This window comes from Eschscholzia californica, unplaced genomic scaffold (assembly GCF_041429995.1).
Source record: "Eschscholzia californica isolate CP2 unplaced genomic scaffold, dmEscCali1.0.p SCAF_2, whole genome shotgun sequence".
NCBI classification, from domain to species: domain Eukaryota; kingdom Viridiplantae; phylum Streptophyta; class Magnoliopsida; order Ranunculales; family Papaveraceae; genus Eschscholzia; species Eschscholzia californica.
The window spans coordinates 50,380,063-50,397,469 of NW_028238309.1; the positions used below are offsets into that span (position 1 = coordinate 50,380,063).

A 17,407-nucleotide genomic window follows, 5' to 3' on the forward strand; every position below is an offset into this window, starting at 1 on the left:
CGCTGGTAGAGCGATGTCACCCCCTCTACAAATATTTATCTTCACTCCTATCTCTCCTATGTTAGGACAACAATGCGACAGAGGGGTCATCAGAGGGAGAGTCAGAAGAGAAAAGAGATATGGAAACAAGGAGAAGGAGAGAGAGTGATCCTAGCTTGTCGTCTTTACTATTAATGCGAAGGGAGGGACCTAAAAGTATTGAAGAGTTTTTTGTGTCAGACAAGTAAAGAAGGTGAATATCGAGCAATCTAAGGGCCCAAAATAGCTAGGTTCTGCGAGAATGTTACCACATGGGGGAAAAGTTATCTAGTAACCAAGAATATAACGTCTAGGTCCTTTTCACATATTGTCAATTGGTTTTGAGGTGGATGAACACAAATTTACCAGGCACATCATAATAATTTCTTGCAGATGGAAGTGAAGATGATCAACCAGTAGTCTGAGCATTCAAAAGAGCGAAGAACGACTGTCATTGGACAACTAATGCTTCAGTTGAGGAAATTGAAGATTACATGTAGGAAGTTGTTTGAGTATGGAAGTACTAAGTTTATAAACAAAAGAAGTGTAGAACATGTAAACCTTGGTCTTGGCAAATACTACAGTCAAGAGAACCGCGAAGTTAGAGAAATTAAACAGAAACATGGATATCAAATTCACAGGTAATGAACCCAAAATCAAGGGTGAGCATTTGTTGGTGGTCGACTATTTTTCTTTCAGTAAGAGTTGATCATCTCTAGTCAAGACTTCGACCGAGTAGGTTTACTCTGGTTAGATGTGGCCCCTTCGGGTTTGGTTGACCCGTCTATCGGTTTTAATATATTAATTGAATAAAAATGTAATTTTTTTCTTAAAATTTACGTCAGCTACAGAGATATAGTTGATAAAAGAACTTGTCAATTATGAATATCAAGGGTGGATGGATGATGGATTTGAAGTTTTAGAGCATTTCCAGTGCGAAACTAGAAAAACTCTAATTGTCCCATGTTTCGAGTCTCAACTGGGAGTCTCTTTACTAGATGACACAATTGAAATATTCAATTTAAAAGACATCTCAAATGCAACCCTCCAAAAACTTGAAAAATTACTTTGAGTCATTTTCTAAATGGGTAATTTCCTTTCTAATATTGAGTGGAAATTGAGGTCCTCAAGAGGCCACAAACTCAAATGTTGACACATGCTAACTTAAAACATTTCAGTTGCTATGTTCCTGATGAGCCGGTTACAAACAGGTCATCAAACCCAAACTAATGAAATTACAGAAAAAATAAGGAAACTTATGACAACCTGAAGAAAGAAAGTCTCATTCTAATTAACATTGGTCTGTTATTTGAATCGTTCTTACCGGTTACCATATCGATACATATTTCCAAACTACCATGTACAAAACTTAAAGAGGTTTTGTATCATAGAAGTAATGAACCCAAAATAAGCATGTCTCCAAGATTGCTTCCATAATAACGCCCCACAAAAACCCCAAAAACCTGTTACAAATCCCAATATAGAACTAATATAAAACCATTTCATCTCAAGCCAATCATCCTCCTCATCTTGTTTTCCTCTACCATATTCGGGTGGTTGATCTTGTCCATCATCATCGCAGTTGTTGAGTGGAATACCACAGAGTTCAGGGTTGCCAACATAACTCAGTTCAGTAAAGCTTTGTAATTGGGTACTAGAAGGAATCTTCCCTGACAAGTTATTATATGACAAGTTCAAGTGATTCAGAGAAGTCAAATCTGTAATGCTTTGAGGAATTACACCCGAAAGTTTGTTTCTTGAGAAATCAAGAGATTCCAATGTGCTCATCCTTCCTATTTTGGTTGGAATCTTTTCTGTAAAATGATTCTCAGATAAGTTCAAAAATCGTAACTCATGAAGTGTTGTTAGATCTTGAGGAATTTCTCCGGATAAGTTGTTTCCAGATAGATCCATGGTTGTAACAAGCCCAAGAGTGTTTCCATACGCATATTCCTTTCCATTTGTCACAAGTGAAACAGTTTCTTCATTTCCCCCAATGTCGATGCGAATATAGTTTATCTGTTTTTTTTGCTTCAAAGCCATGGCACTTAAATTGCTGAAACATCTTGGAATTGATCCGGATAAGTTGTTATGAGCGATATCCAGAATTCATAGTGAAGTCAGGTCACAAAGTGCTTCTGGAATACCACTACTGAACTTATTTAGACGCAACCTAAGAAGTATAAGCCCTGCAAAGTCAGCTCCCAGCCATGTTGATATGCTTCCAGTGAATTTATTTTCACCAAGATCAATCGCCATTAACTTGGTACAGTTTCGCAATAACTGAGGTAGTTCACCTGATAAAGAGTTATTACCCAAATGCAAGGATTGTAATCTAAATAAAGAACCGATAGAGCTTGGAATTTTTCCTGTTAACTTATTACTTTCCAAGTTTAGCAATGACAAAGATAATGAGTGAAACCAACGTTCTGGAATCTCTCCAAACAGGGCATTGTTTGAGAGATCAAGATATTCTAATGTACACATTTCACCAAACTCTGGATGACATCGGAAAGAGGAAATAGGACCGGATAAGAAGTTGTGAGAAAGATCTAGTACTGAAACATTAGATACACTAGGTAGTGGGCCGTTAAAATAGTTGGAAGTCAAGTTAACTACTGTTAAAGTAGAACTAAATTTCAATAACTTTGGTAATTCTCCAGTTAGACTATTGTGGCCTAGATTCAAGTGATTCATTTGAGAAGACATGTTCCAAAACCAAGTAGGAACTGTACCTGAAATTCTTGTGTTGGATAAATAAATATACGCTAATTCCTTTTGTGTTTTTAACCATTGGGGAAATCCAGATCCTATGTGACAATTTTGAAATGATAACGTATTGAGTTGAAAAGGAGGTTTCCAAGCAGAGCTCAACTTCAAATCAACTGAATCAATATACAATATTTTTAGTCTTCGGAGATTGGCGAAGTTAGCTTCAGTTACAACGCCCTGTAATTCATTTCCATCAAGGAATAAAACCCTTAATAATGATAATCTTCCTAACGACGAGGGAATTGAACCAGAAAATGAGTTACCATCGAGAAAGAGTTTTTCGAGATTCTGTAATTTCCCCAATTGCTCAAGCAAAGGGCCAGAAAGTTTGTTAGCTGATAAACCCAACCATTTCAAACTACTGGTTATACATCTAGATGAATTTACTAAAAATCCAGATATATCTCCATGAAGTTTATTTGAATCCAAGAATAATACCTGCAGGTTGCATAGATTTCCCAAGGTATTTGGTATCTCCCCTTCAAAGTTGTTATAGCTTAAATCAAGGCTCTCGATTGAAGTCAGATAACCAATAACTTTTGAAATCGTTCCGTAGAAATTATTGTTACTTAGATGAAGTTCTTCAAGTCTAGTAAGATTATATAACCATGCAGGTAATAATGAAGAATTAAAATTGTTATCAGAAAGATCGAGAATTACTAGAGAAATAAAGTTTATGTGAGGAAGAGTTGGTACTACGGATGAAACTAGATTACATAAAGCAAGACGTAACTCGACTAAAGATGGGAGCATGTTAATCACATGTAGCCACTTATGACTTACCCTGCCGAGGTCCAAGCCACTCAGGTCAAGATGTTGGAGAGAAGAAAGATGAGAGAGCCATTGAAGATCACTAACAGTTACGTAGGTTCTACTAATATCAAGAAAATGAAGATTGGATAAGTTTCCAAGTTCCGGAGGAATAATTCCACCAAAATGTGTTCCTCGTAGATTGAGATACCTCAAATTATGGAGAGACCCCAAGAAAGAAGGTAACTGACTACCCTCAAAATTATTAAAGCTTAAGTTCAAATGATTTAATTGTTTTAGTTCAAGCAGAGAAGAATTTAAGTTACCACCTAGTGATAATTTTTGAAGATGAAGTTCAACAACATTTCCCGTTCTCGGATCGCAAAAGACTCCTGTCCAATTGCAACATTCTTTACCATCCCAAGTAGATAATATATTCTCCCCATAATAATAATCTTCATCATAATATGAAGTATTTAGATGTTTAAATCTGCTCCGAAGGCCAACAAAGCTTGTCTCTCCCTTTCCTTACAAACAAAACCAAAACTAAACTTGTTGTAATCTGGTCTGAGTAAGCAAAATGCAGCAAGAAAGATCATTAGAGAAATAGATCTCGACTCCATTATTAAGTAGTGAAATCAAAACAAGAAATTAATTCTATTTGTAAACTGAATTGTCAATATATATATATACAAACACACAAAATCTAAAGAACTTGTATCGGTGATCAGTCTCAAGACTCGGCTTTCTGTACAACCATTCAATTCGTCGTGGGGCGTAAGATCTTAAGATGTTATGGCCACAAAGAGAACAATAAATAAGTATATGTCCATTGAAACTTCCAAAGATTGGGACAATAAAACTAGTCGGAGACATTTCTCAAGTCTTCAGACTTTTCTACCTTGTTAAGTTTGATTATTCATCGACCCTCTCAATGAAATAGCCCATGCTTGCAAGTTCATCCCTCTGCCTCTAAAATTTATTTATTTTTGAAAATTTACTTCTAGGTGTGTGTACATTTAGCTAGATTCTAATTCTTTTCAGTGAATGAGTCTTTCCAGATACAAAATTTTTCAAAATATTTCAGTAGTCCACCTATCTGATTGAGACCTACAAGTATTGTGAGAGTACGATTGACTGGAGACTCTTTAAAATCTGTAGAATTTTCTGGCCCATTAAATTTTGTTATTCAATCCTTTCAATGGGTTCTATTGAACTCATTATTTTCTCATTCTTATTCTTTTAGTTGTTTATTGAAGTCTTATAGACTATTCACAATAAACGTTTTAAGATTTTAACTTGTGTCTTCTTCTTTATATAGAAATTTCGATGCTAGCTAGTCACCAAGACTTCTACTGATATTTTTCGTAAAGTTATGAATCAGGCCAAACAGATTAAATTATTTGGATGCAAATTGACTTAGTTTGAATGAGTCCTTTCGACCATGGATAACTTTGTGCAGTACCAGCTAATATCTTTTTTTGTGGTTTGATTTTCTTCCCTGCATTATCTTAAAAGAGAGTACAGACTAAATAGTACATCACACAAGTGATGAAGAGCGTGTTTGAAGGGGCACTATACGTGTAAATTTGCAATATGCTTGGTGAACAACCATGGGTCCTCCAACAGGTGGCGAGATAAGAAAAATGTGTCTAGTTACTAAAAACACGTATGTCGCTATAAGTTCATATCCCGATAAACTAGACCAGTGTCCCTATACCAACGTAGCGAGATAAAAGATAACTTTACCATTGGATCTTTATAAAAAATACTAGCGTATAGCCCGTGATTTTGATACGAATATTATTATTGTGACAAAATTGGTTGCAGTTTCGATCTAAAATTTAGAAAAGAAAAGAAATTATATATGTATAATAAGTAGCTTTAAAGTTTTTTTATTCAAGAAAATGAGAACCCATGGCTTAAGCTACTTACAGTTTGCTCGAAAATGAAAATCTAAATAAACACAACGTTGTAACAATATAAAATATTAAGTTTCTTTTTTGGACATGTATATTAAAATTAAATATTGAATTCTTCGAGAGAAATATAAAATATTAAGTTTCTTTTTTGGACATGTATATTAAAATTAAATATTGATACATCATTTTTGGACATGTATAGTTTTTTTTCTTAATGAAATTTGGACATGTATAGTTAAATATCAAATATTAAGTATATAAAAAATGGGTAGTTTGTATGGCCTTCAGGAGTATGACAGTTACCAAAGTTGTGACATTGCAAGTTATGACGGTGACAAAGGTTTTTTTTTTGAGATAGAAATATTCATTTTATTAATGATGGAGTAAAATCTAAACATCTTACATGACTTTGATTACATCATGCGGACACAAGTAAATAACATCATGATGATTTGAGAGAACACTATTACTGCCATAATTACAGATACTTGGACCTTTAAAAGGCTACCAAGACCCTTAAAGGCCATTACAAAGACCTAGAGAAGATCTAAACTTTATTATACCATAGAATCATAGATTTTTTACATATGAGTAATGAAGACCACCCTTATGAATTGAATCCATAATTTCTTGGATTTCAGAGTATTGCACATCTACCATAGCAAATAGTGGAGAAGTTGGAGAATTTATGGGTCTGTTGATTGAGGTTGTGTCCTCTTTATGAAGAAATGTCACTGCTAGTCAAGAGGCAAATTAGTATACCATTAGGCTATTGTCATAGACCAATAGGTATAACAATGATGGGCCTAAAAGGTTACCTAAAAAGTCTCCAGTCGCAAATATACGGACGTCAAGTAATGTAATAGTCTCACATTGCTCACAAGAGTGTCCAGAGACTGGGCTATATGTGTAAGCTCAAGCTTAGTAAGTACCGAGGCCTTTTGGGTGGACTTCTGGTGCCTTCGCCAAGGACAAAACCCCGTACCTGTGTGAGGTGGTTAAAGCGGGGACAATATCGGCAACTGCTAAAGCTTGGGGCGTTACAAAGTGGTATCAGAGCCGAGGACGGCTCTTCGCTGAGGGTGGGGGATTGTAATAGTCCCACATTGCTCACAAGAGTGTCAAGAGACTGGGCTATATGTGTAAGCTCAAGCTTAGTAAGTACCGAGGCCTTTTGGGTAGGCTTGTGGTGCCTTCGCCAAGGACAAAACCCCGTACCTGTGTGAGGTGGTTAAAGCGGGGACAATATCGGCAACTGCTAAGGCTTGGGGCGTTACAAGTAATAATTCCGGTAAGACCGGGCAATCCACAGGGACTAATTAAAATATATTCTAACCTAGAACTAGCAAATAAGAATTTTGGTTTTTAGTTGATGAGAAAAATAATTATAACTACACGAAAATTAAATCGAACCAAATAAGAATGGAGGAGTATAAGGTTTAGGAATCCACCACATAAAATCACCTTTAGAACAAATAATTAGCTAATCAATTCTTTTTTTTATAACTCAGAATTTCAGATAATGAACTATCTTAATTTCAGGGATATTTTCGTTTAAAACCAATAAACCATAACAATGTAATTGTTTCTTTTTGAAAAATAGATATCTAAACTATTATCTATCAAGTTATAAGTATGCACCATCAAAGGATTTTACCTCAGTATGATGCATCAAATATTCAAATTCAAAAGCATAGACAATGAAAAGAAAATCGATTTACCTAATTAAAATAATCTTAAACTTTCAAGCTTAATCAAGAGAATTAATCAAATAAGAATGTGTCTCTAAAAACTCATAAATGAGTTTCATCATAAAACCCTAGAAAGAGACTTAGTTACACATCAAATTCATCACAAAGAATTTTGTTCAAAAGAAAGGTAACAAAAGAAATCACCAAAAGAAGAATGATCCTGGTATTTGAGTTCTTTGTTCTATCTCCTTCTTTATACTCTGTTTTTGTTATCCTACTCTATTAACTCTCTTTTCCCTCTAACAAAGAAAATATGTTGATAATGATCCTAAAATGATGAAGAAAAGAACATGAGAAAGCTCTTTGTTAAAGACAATGCACAATTCTTTCTTCTTCTTTCTCTCACTCTCTTTTCACTCCCTTTCTCTCTCACAAAGATAAGAAATAAATGAAGAAAACTTTCAGTAAAGATGATAAATTGATGATACAAGTAAATATGAAAGTACACGACCTCCTCTTTCTCTCTCTGAAATTATAATGCCATACAAAAGAATGAAGAAGAAGATAATGGTGGCTCTGTTCTATCCCTGTTCTTCTTCCCTCTTTCTAAAATTACCCCTTAAGCTTCTTCACTCCCAACCGAGTTCCCCATGTTTCAGTCAGAAGAAAAGATGTTATGATTTCTTCTCAGTTTTCTCTCCCATTTATATAAAGAGAACAACAGTATAATTAGAACCGCAGGTTCTTCCTAAATCCCGCTCTCTTGCTAATCTTCTGAATCAAATCTATAATGTTTCTAATGTTTCAAATATCTTTGTTTCTCAATCTCCAGCTATGAACGGAATCATCTCTCTCAATCTTGCTGTAAATCATGTTCTTATCAGCTCATTGAAGGTGCGTCTCCATAAACATGACCGTCGGATGGAAGCTGACCAGCGTGTACATCTCTGATCTTCCCATTTTACTTTTTATCCAGCATCGCATCACATGGAATGAGAATCTTGAATAGTTTCCGATAGCACCCGCTTGGGACCACCAGAGTACCGAAAAATTTTCTGTCGCATCGGCCGCCACGTGTCAGTGAAAGCCCTAAGTTGATCTGATTTTTACCAAAACTTTAACCTGCTATAATTTTCTCATCAGACCTCCGATTTGACTTCCGCTTTCGCCGTTGGGTTTGTCTTGGGCTCTTCTTCTCATCCGAATATCAACATTGGATTCTGACCAGAGTCTCCAAATGACCAAAATGCCCTTTTGTGTGTCTTTCTTCCGTTTTAATCTATTTTTTGCGCTCAATTCCGTAGAAGACACCTGGACATAAGAAACAAGTAATTCATCAGAGTAACTGCTCGAAATGAACTAACTAGCCCAAGTTAGGAGATCTAGATGAGACATTTTCATGTCTCATCAAACAATAACATTGAGAGTTTTTATCACCCACATTAGTTAGTTTTTTCTTTCTTAACCCTAAATCCCCCTAAAACTCAAATCCTTAAGTACTCATCTTTTTCTCGCTGAAATCTCCTTGTCCCGAACCACCATAGAAGAAGGAAATTTTAAAATGTTGAGGAAATGCCAAAGGATTATAAAAAAATCTAATTTCTGGAAACATCCGCTAACACATTTGATGAATTATTTTTGGTTGTACGAAGAAAAAAATTGTGGACCACCAAAGGTGATCTGGTCTGGTTCAAGCGAATTGGTGTGTAAATTTCAATCAAACAAGACCGCATTTGCGAAAGAAAATTTAGCTCAACTGCACCGACTCAAAATTTCCCAGATTTCATGTGCTACTGGAGTCGAAAACCGTTAAGATGAATTATTATTCTACAACACAATTCAATTGGCTCGTGTCGAATTTCACTTACAAGTTCAACATGGGCGTATGGAATTGAACTACACTAAACTACTTGTTGGAGTTGAATTCGGTGTTATCAAGTCGAATTTGAGTAAGGGCATCGACACGAGCCTAGAAAATTCACCCCTTAATCTTAAAAGAGACATAAAACATAAATTTTGCATGACCACGTTGAAGTATCGTTCAACTTTCAGCCTCCTTCGACCTAATATAAACTTTAAAACCAAAAAACATTGGAAGGAAGGTAAATATGATATTATAAAGGGAGAGAGAAATATATATATATATATATATATATATATATATATATAATTCATCTCGACGCCTCAAATCCGCAAGCGTCTTCTCTTTATTCAGATTGGTCAGCTCAAAGATGTTACGTCTGGAGGTCTAGAGTGATAGCTTATCTTTCTCCGTCTGGCCAAAAAGACCATCCTCTTTCTCTTTATAAGCCTCGAGTTGCTTCCACATAATAGACATGCGAGAATTCAGTTGCTCAGTCTGCAACTCCAAACTAGATTTCAGTTGTTTAGCCTGAAGGTTTCAAAAGACTCTATCAGTAACAACGATCTTCAAATCAGAGGCCAAAACTTCAGCCTCGGCCTTGAAAGATTGAACGTCTAGTTCGAATTGCTGCTATCTTTTTCCAGGTCTTTGATTTGGAGTGGACTACTTGTCACATGGTTTTTACTTCTCATATTGAGGAGGTTTTCCACGATAAAACCATTGTCTTATTTACTTTCATTTCTTCGTTTATTGCTACCATTATTCTTCATATTTTTCTCATAACTAAGACAAAGGGGAAAACTTATATTCCGCTGCGCCTACTCGCTCGTTTTTCACAACGTTCAAGTCTAGTAAAATTACATAACCATGCAGGTAATGAAGAATTCATCATGTTATCAGAAAGATCAAGAATTGAAAAATGTAAAGTCTATGGGTGGAAGTGTTGTTACGATGGATGAATCTAGATAACAGAAAGCAAGACATAACTCGACTAAAGAATAAAGATGGGAGTATGTTAATCACATGTAGCAACTTATTAGACACCTTGCTGAGGGTCAAATAACTCATGTCAAGATGTTGGAGAGAAGAAAGATGAGAGAGCCATTGAAGATCACTAACATCTAGCTGGTTATCACTAATCTCCAGAAAAGTGAAGATCGGATAAGTTTCCAAGTTCCGGAGAAATCATTCCACCAAGACCAGCTCTGTGAAGATCGAGATATCTCAAATTATAGAGGGAGCCTGAGAAAGAACGTATCTGAATACCCTCAAAATTATTCAAACTTAAGTTCCAATTATTCAAACTTAAGTTCAAATTATTCAAACTTAAGGTATGTGAATACAATATGGGGGTCTCATTCCTTGAAAAGTATTAGGTATATTTTTGTACTCTCTGGCATCGGAGCCAAAAACTTGATGGACTTCTCTTTCTACATTCACCAGTAACGCCGCCCAATATGGTCTCTCACAAACCCTTTCTTTCGCACTGTGATTTTAACAAGTAGAAAAATAAAAACTAAGACCAGATGATTCCCAAGTCTCCTATCCCAAGAATGCTATCTCTCTGAAACCAGCCACTGATTCTATTTATATTCTTCTTCTTTTCTCTCTATATTTTTATTGAATACATATCCACTAGTTGATTTGTAATCATTTGTATCTGAGATCCAATTCGCATCGCAATATCCTTCTAATACCTCAGGATATAACGTGTAGTTGAGCTCATACCCTTTTGTCTTTCTTAGATACCTTAGTACTCGTACTATAACAACCAAGTGTGGATTACTCGGATTGCTTGTATACCTACTTAGATTGCTGACTGAGTATGCTACGTCTGGTCCAGTACAATTCATTAAGTACATTAGACTTCCGATAATCCTTGAGTATTCAAGTTGTTTTACTCCTTGACCAGTATTTTTTTTACTAAATGTATACTTGGGCCTGTGTACAAATTTTCAAGTCATTTTTACTAAATTTTTCTAGGATTTTCTCAACGTAATGGGATTGAGATAAAGTCATCCCACTCAGAGTTCTAGAAATTTTAATCCCAAGAATGACTTCTGCTTTACCTAAGTCTTTTCTTATCGAAATTTTTAGAGAGCATCCTTTTTGTAGCTTTAATGATATCCAAATTATTTCCCATACTTTAACATATCATCGACATATAAACATAGGATTACACATCCTTTGTTAGTGGTCTTAGTGTAAACATATTTCACACATTCATTTATTTTGAAACCGCTTGATATTAATGTATTGTCGAATTTCAAGTGCCACTGCTTAGGAGTTTGTTTTGGCCCATAGAGTCACTTTACAAGCTTGTATACTTTTCTTTCTTGACCGGGTACAACAAACCCTTCAGGTTGGATCATATAGATTTCTTCCTCTAAATGTCCATTCAAGAAGGTTGTGTTTACATCCATCTGGTGTAATTCCAGATTATGTATAGAGGCTATGGATAGTAATAACAGAATCGATGTAATTCGAGTGACAAGAGAGTAAGTGTCGAAATAATCAAACCCTTCTCGCTGTCTAACTCCCTTTGTAACCAGTCTAGCCTTGTACTGATATATCGAGCCACCCGTTTACATTTTCTTTTTGAAAATCCATTTGCAACCTAGAGGTTTACATCCTGGTGAGAATTCCACTAATTCCCAAACGTGATTAGCTAAAATAGACTCGATTTCACTATTCACGGATTCCTTCTAGAAGGTAGCTTCTGGAGTAGCCATGGCTTCTGAGTGATTCTATGGATCATTATCTAACATATAAGTAAGAAAATCAGGTCCAAAGTCTTTAGACACTCGTGTTCTTTTTCCTCTTCGAGGTTCTTCAATAACTTCTTGGTGTTTGTCTTTATTAGACTTTTCCAAAGACTTGCCTTTTTCATTTTCATCACGTTTTCTCTTTAGTGATTGTTCATCCACTGTTGGTTTATATGGAAAAATTAATTCAAAGAATTCGGCATCCCTTGACTCTAAAATAGTATTTACCTCAATATCTATTATTTCAAATTTATACAGCAAAAACCTATATGCGTTGTTGTTTATTACATGGCCAATAAAAACACACTCTACTATTTTTGGTCCAAGCTTAACCCGTTTGCAAAGTGGTACCATAACCTTGGCCAGACACCCCACTAAGCCTGTCAATGGATATCCAAATATTCGACATCCGATCCGCATTCGAATTTCAAAAAAATATCTGAAATTTCGGATTCGAATACGGATTCGGATATTCCTTATCGGATATCGGATACGGATACACTCATATTTGATCCGACAAATATCCGTTTGCGATTAGTAATATAAAAAATTAATAAAAATTTAAATTTATTCATAATAGTATATAAAATGTATGGTTGAGATTTATTGTTTAGATCTAATGGTTAAAAATTTTAAGAACAAATTTGAAATTTTGTTAAAGTTTCGGATATCGGATAATATCCGATATCCGTTAATATTATCGGATTCGGATATTGATTTCTAATATCCGTCGGATAATTATCGAATTCGGATATTCGGATAGCTTATCGGATTCGGATACGGATATGTCTATATCCGATCCGATAAGCTACCGTTTACAGGCCTACACCCCACATTTTTGAATTTAAAAGAAGGTTTTCTGCCCTTCTAAGATTTACATGGTATATTTCATGTTTTCTTGTGGGGAAGTTTTGTCTAGTAAATAATTTGCAGAAAGAATAGCTTCCCCCCAGAACTTCTGGGGTAAACGAGAACTTATTAATAGAGCATTCATCATTTCCTTTAAGGTAAGGTTTTTCCGCTCTGCTATATCATTTTGTTATGGTGTGTAAGGTGATGTTGTTCGATGAATTATGCAATTTTTGGCACAAATTTCAGCAAATGGAGATTCGCATTCTCCACCTCTATCACTTCTCAACATTTTTATTTTCTTATTTAGTTGAGTTTCCACTTCATCTTTGTATACTTCAAATTTTTCCACTGCTTCGTCCTTGCTTTTTAGTAAGTGGGCGTAACCGTATCTAGTGTTATCGTCAATGAAAGTAGAGAAGTATTTCTTTCCTCCTCTTGTTTGAACCATTTTTAAGTCATAAATGTAAGTGTGAATTAAATCTAATGGTTTTTTGTCCTTTCTATTGATTTGAATGGAATTTTAGATAACTTAGACTCCACACATGTTTAACATTTTAAGTTAGAGTCTATCTCGGATTTAGGAATCAAACCCATGTTCATCAATTTTCTTAAAGAGTCAAAATTGACGTGTCTTAATTGTTCATGCCAAATACAAGATGAACCAACAATATAAGCAGAAGAAGTAATTTTATTGATATTCTGTTGCATTATTGTTACTACATTTAATTTAAAGAACCCACCGCTCATATATCCCTTTCCCACATACATTTCATGTTTAGACAGTACAAAATTATCAGATTCGAAAAGCATCTTAAAACCATTCTTGCTAAGCATGGATCCAAAGGCTAAGTTCTTCTTTATGTCTGGGAATTGAAGGACTTCATTCAGAGTTACCTCCTTTCCAGAGGTAAACTTGAGAATAGTCCCCCCTTTGCCCTCATCCATCGAAGTTGAAGAGTTTCCGATATATAGAGATTTGCCATCTTCAACCTTCTGATAGGTAGAGAACATGTTCCCGTCTGCACAAACGCGGAGGGTAGCCCCAGTGTCAACCCACATTTGGGCTGGCAACTAGGATAACTTCAGAGATGACAGAACAAATGTTCATATTTTGCATCTCTTCAGTCACTTCTTGAACTCCTGTCATCATAGCACACAAATTTTGGAGTTCTTCGTCTTTTACTAACGAGACTTGCTGCTTCGTCTTTTTCTTTTTATTTGCCTTGCCATTTTTTGAGCGACAATCCTTGGCAAGGTGTCATTTTTTACCGCAGTTAAATAGTCACCTTTGAAATTTGATTTCGCCGCCTTACCTGTTTCTTGGTTTGAGCGTTTGCACTTCTATTTTGGTTCACTTTCAATTACATTAACTTTGGCCTCCTAAGAAAGTTTCTCTATTTTCTTCTCTTCAAGTCTACTATCCTCCTCAACTCGGAGTTTCAGTATTAATTCTTCGAGACTCGTATCTTTGTTTTTGTGTCTCAGGTAATTTTTGAAGTCTTTCCAGGCATGGGGCAATTTTTCAATCATTGCTCTGACTTGGAAGTGACGCAGCGGAAAATTCCGGAAAAGAATTAGAACTCCGTCTAAAACTTATAGAACCCAGAAAAAGTCTTTGATCTTCGTCTAAAGACTATAGAACCAAAACTAAGAAGATTTAATACTAAAAAGCTGAACTTTATTGATAAACTTGAATGAATAAAACAACTCTTAGATCCCCCTTTATATAGACTTAGGGTTTCCTTAACCTAATCAAACTCAAATAACAATTTCTAATAAATAAAATACTACTTTCCTAAACCTAATCAAATTCTAATAACAACTTCTAAATAAATAAAATACTAGAATCTAAAAACCTAGAAGGTTTCCTAAAAATATAAAATTACTAAAATTAACAATTCTCTACTAAAAAAAATAAGAAACTACTAAAATAACCTATTTGATGATATATAAGATCTTCAGAAAATCTTCTGAAAATCTCCCTGCATCAGTCTCCTCCACTTCAAAGAAACTCGCCTCGAGTTTACTGATTGACTTGAATGTTATCTTGATTGATACTCCATTTATATATCCTTCTCGTGAACTATGCATAGGAATTATCAAACTTTCAGATTTGACTGACGATTTTATTATGCCATAGAATATTTTCTGTCCATATTTGTAATGTGACCCAAACTCACTTTTCACCCCAAAAATAAACTTGTAAAGATCATTAGTATAGTGATTGAAAATTATGAACTTCGATGAAGACTTTCGAATAAAATTACTTGTCAATCCGTGTGAAACAATTTGAGATTCGCATAATTCTGAGAATGGATCTTCGAATGAAGGAATTTTAATTGGATCAAAGTCTAACTTGCGAAGTTCTTCTTTTGAATCAACTTCCTTTGATTCAATTTTCTGAACCACTTCAATTTCCTGAACAACGTTCTTTGTCTCAATTTCCTGAACAACTTCCTTTAACTCAATTTTGTTAACAACTGACTCAATTTCTTGAACAACGTCTTGAACGACTTCAATTGACTCAATTTTCTGACCAACTTCTTCAGAAACAAATCCTTCATCGTGTAAATTGATATTAGGAGACTTATCCGTGAACACAATAATGTTAGATTTTGATTCGTGAGTAATATTACTTGAATTTTCTATGCTCACAATTTGTGGTGGTTCAACATTCTCTACGGGAGCTATTTTTACCTTTTTAATGTTTAAGTGAGGTTGTTCTTCCTTCCGAAATCCAAACTTCCTATATTCCCGTTCCTGAGCTTCAATTTTTAGGGCTAAGTTGTACGCCTCCTGAATAGTCCATACTGTAGCTATCCCCACTTTTTCTCGCAAACTAAATTTTAATCCGCTTAAAAATCGATTTGCTACAACATCTTCATATTCTATAATGCTCTCCATATTGTTTCTTTGAGCCAATTTTGAAAACTCCTCATAGTACTCACTCACTGAACGCAACCCTTGTCTACAGTTGTGGTATATCCTTAACAAGTGATGTTGATAATCAAGAGGTAAGAACCACTCCTTCAAGTTCTCTTTCATAGACGGCCAACTCTGAATTGGAGCCCTTCCTTGTCTCTTCCTTAGAAGTTGTAATTGATCCCACCAATCTGCAGCACTACCTCTAAGTCTATAAACAATGATTTTAACTACCTGCTCATTGAGAATAGTAGCACACTTATTAGTGACATGTCGTTCGACCTTATCTAGCCAATCGAAAAACTCTTCAATAGTTGAATACCCATCGAAAATTGGTATTTCTTCGTTGATCTTATACTCATTATACTCTCTACGTGGGTACACTTGAACTGAAAAACTGTTACCATGATAGTAATTCTCCATATTGAGTGATTGATAACAAAATAGAGAATACTAATAATAATCTGATTTTTTTTTTTTTTTTTTTTTTTTAAACCAACTTTAGATGCATCTTTGGCAAATCCATCGATGTGTTCTAAAGTGATCTTCGCGTAGATGATATCGAACCAGGCAAATCCTCGCTCTTGATGCCAACTGACGCAGCGGAAAATTCCGGAAAAGAATTAGAACTCCGTCTAAAACTTATAGAACCCAGAAAAAGTCTTTGATCTTCGTCTAAAGACTATAGAACCAAAACTAAGAAGATTTAATACTAAAAAGCTGAACTTTATTGATAAACTTGAATGAATAAAACAACTCTTAGATCCCCCTTTATATAGACTTAGGGTTTCCTTAACCTAATCAAACTCAAATAACAATTTCTAATAAATAAAATACTACTTTCCTAAACCTAATCAAATTCTAATAACAACTTCTAAATAAATAAAATACTAGAATCTAAAAACCTAGAAGGTTTCCTAAAAATATAAAATTACTAAAATTAACAATTCTCTACTAAAAAAAATAAGAAACTACTAAAATAACCTATTTGATGATATATAAGATCTTCAGAAAATCTTCTGAAAATCTCCCTGCATCAGGAAGGCTTCATTATTCCCTATATTTTCAGCCTTCAACTTTTGTAGTATAATCTAGAATTCTTGAACTTGCACCACGATTAGTTTTGAATCAGACATCTTGAAGTCCAAAAATCGACCTACAATAAAAAAAAAATCGTATCTGAAGTCTCGGCTTTATACTTGTTGGCTAATGTCTCCCACAATTCTTTTGATGTTTCAAAAACACAATACACATTGTAGAGACTATCATCTAAACCATTCAGAATATAATTCTTACAAAGAAAGTCATTGTGCTTCCATGCATCTATTGGAGGCACACGTTGAACATCTCCGTTCTCGTTTAGAATTGGTTTCGGGTCTGATATATATTTGACAAGTCCTAATGTTGTTAAATAAAACAACATCTTCTGTTGCCAAGGTTTGAAATCATTCCCCTTGATTTTTTCTTGTTTCTCTCCGTGGGTGGATGAACCAGAAGCAGTGACACGGATGAAATCATTGTTTGATGGCATTACTTTCTGATCATAGAAAGTCAGAGTTCTGACCATTACTCGTATTGTTCTGAGTTTCAGAACAATGATAAACTTATCTAACAAATTAAATTAACAGATGATATAAATTAATGAAGGACATAGGCGAGTTGGTCACTCTTTCCTTAATACAATAGTCGCACTGTATTTTGAACCAATAGTAATGCGATTTGCCTCCCAGGATACAGCTGTTCTACCTTTAATCGTGCGAACTCTTGCAAGCAATATGAACTTTTACTTAATTCCTTCTCTGGATATGTTTTACTTCGAAGTGATTTATTTTCAGTCTGAGTTATAAGTCT

At 34.9% G+C, this 17,407-nt stretch overlaps 1 pseudogene; it reads right to left on the reverse strand.

Annotated features, from left to right (window-relative positions):
* Nucleotides 1-1,371: 1,371 nt before the first annotated feature.
* LOC147558731 (receptor-like protein EIX2) lies at nt 1,372-17,123 on the reverse strand (annotated as a pseudogene).
* Between the last annotated feature and the right edge of the window lie 284 nt (nt 17,124-17,407).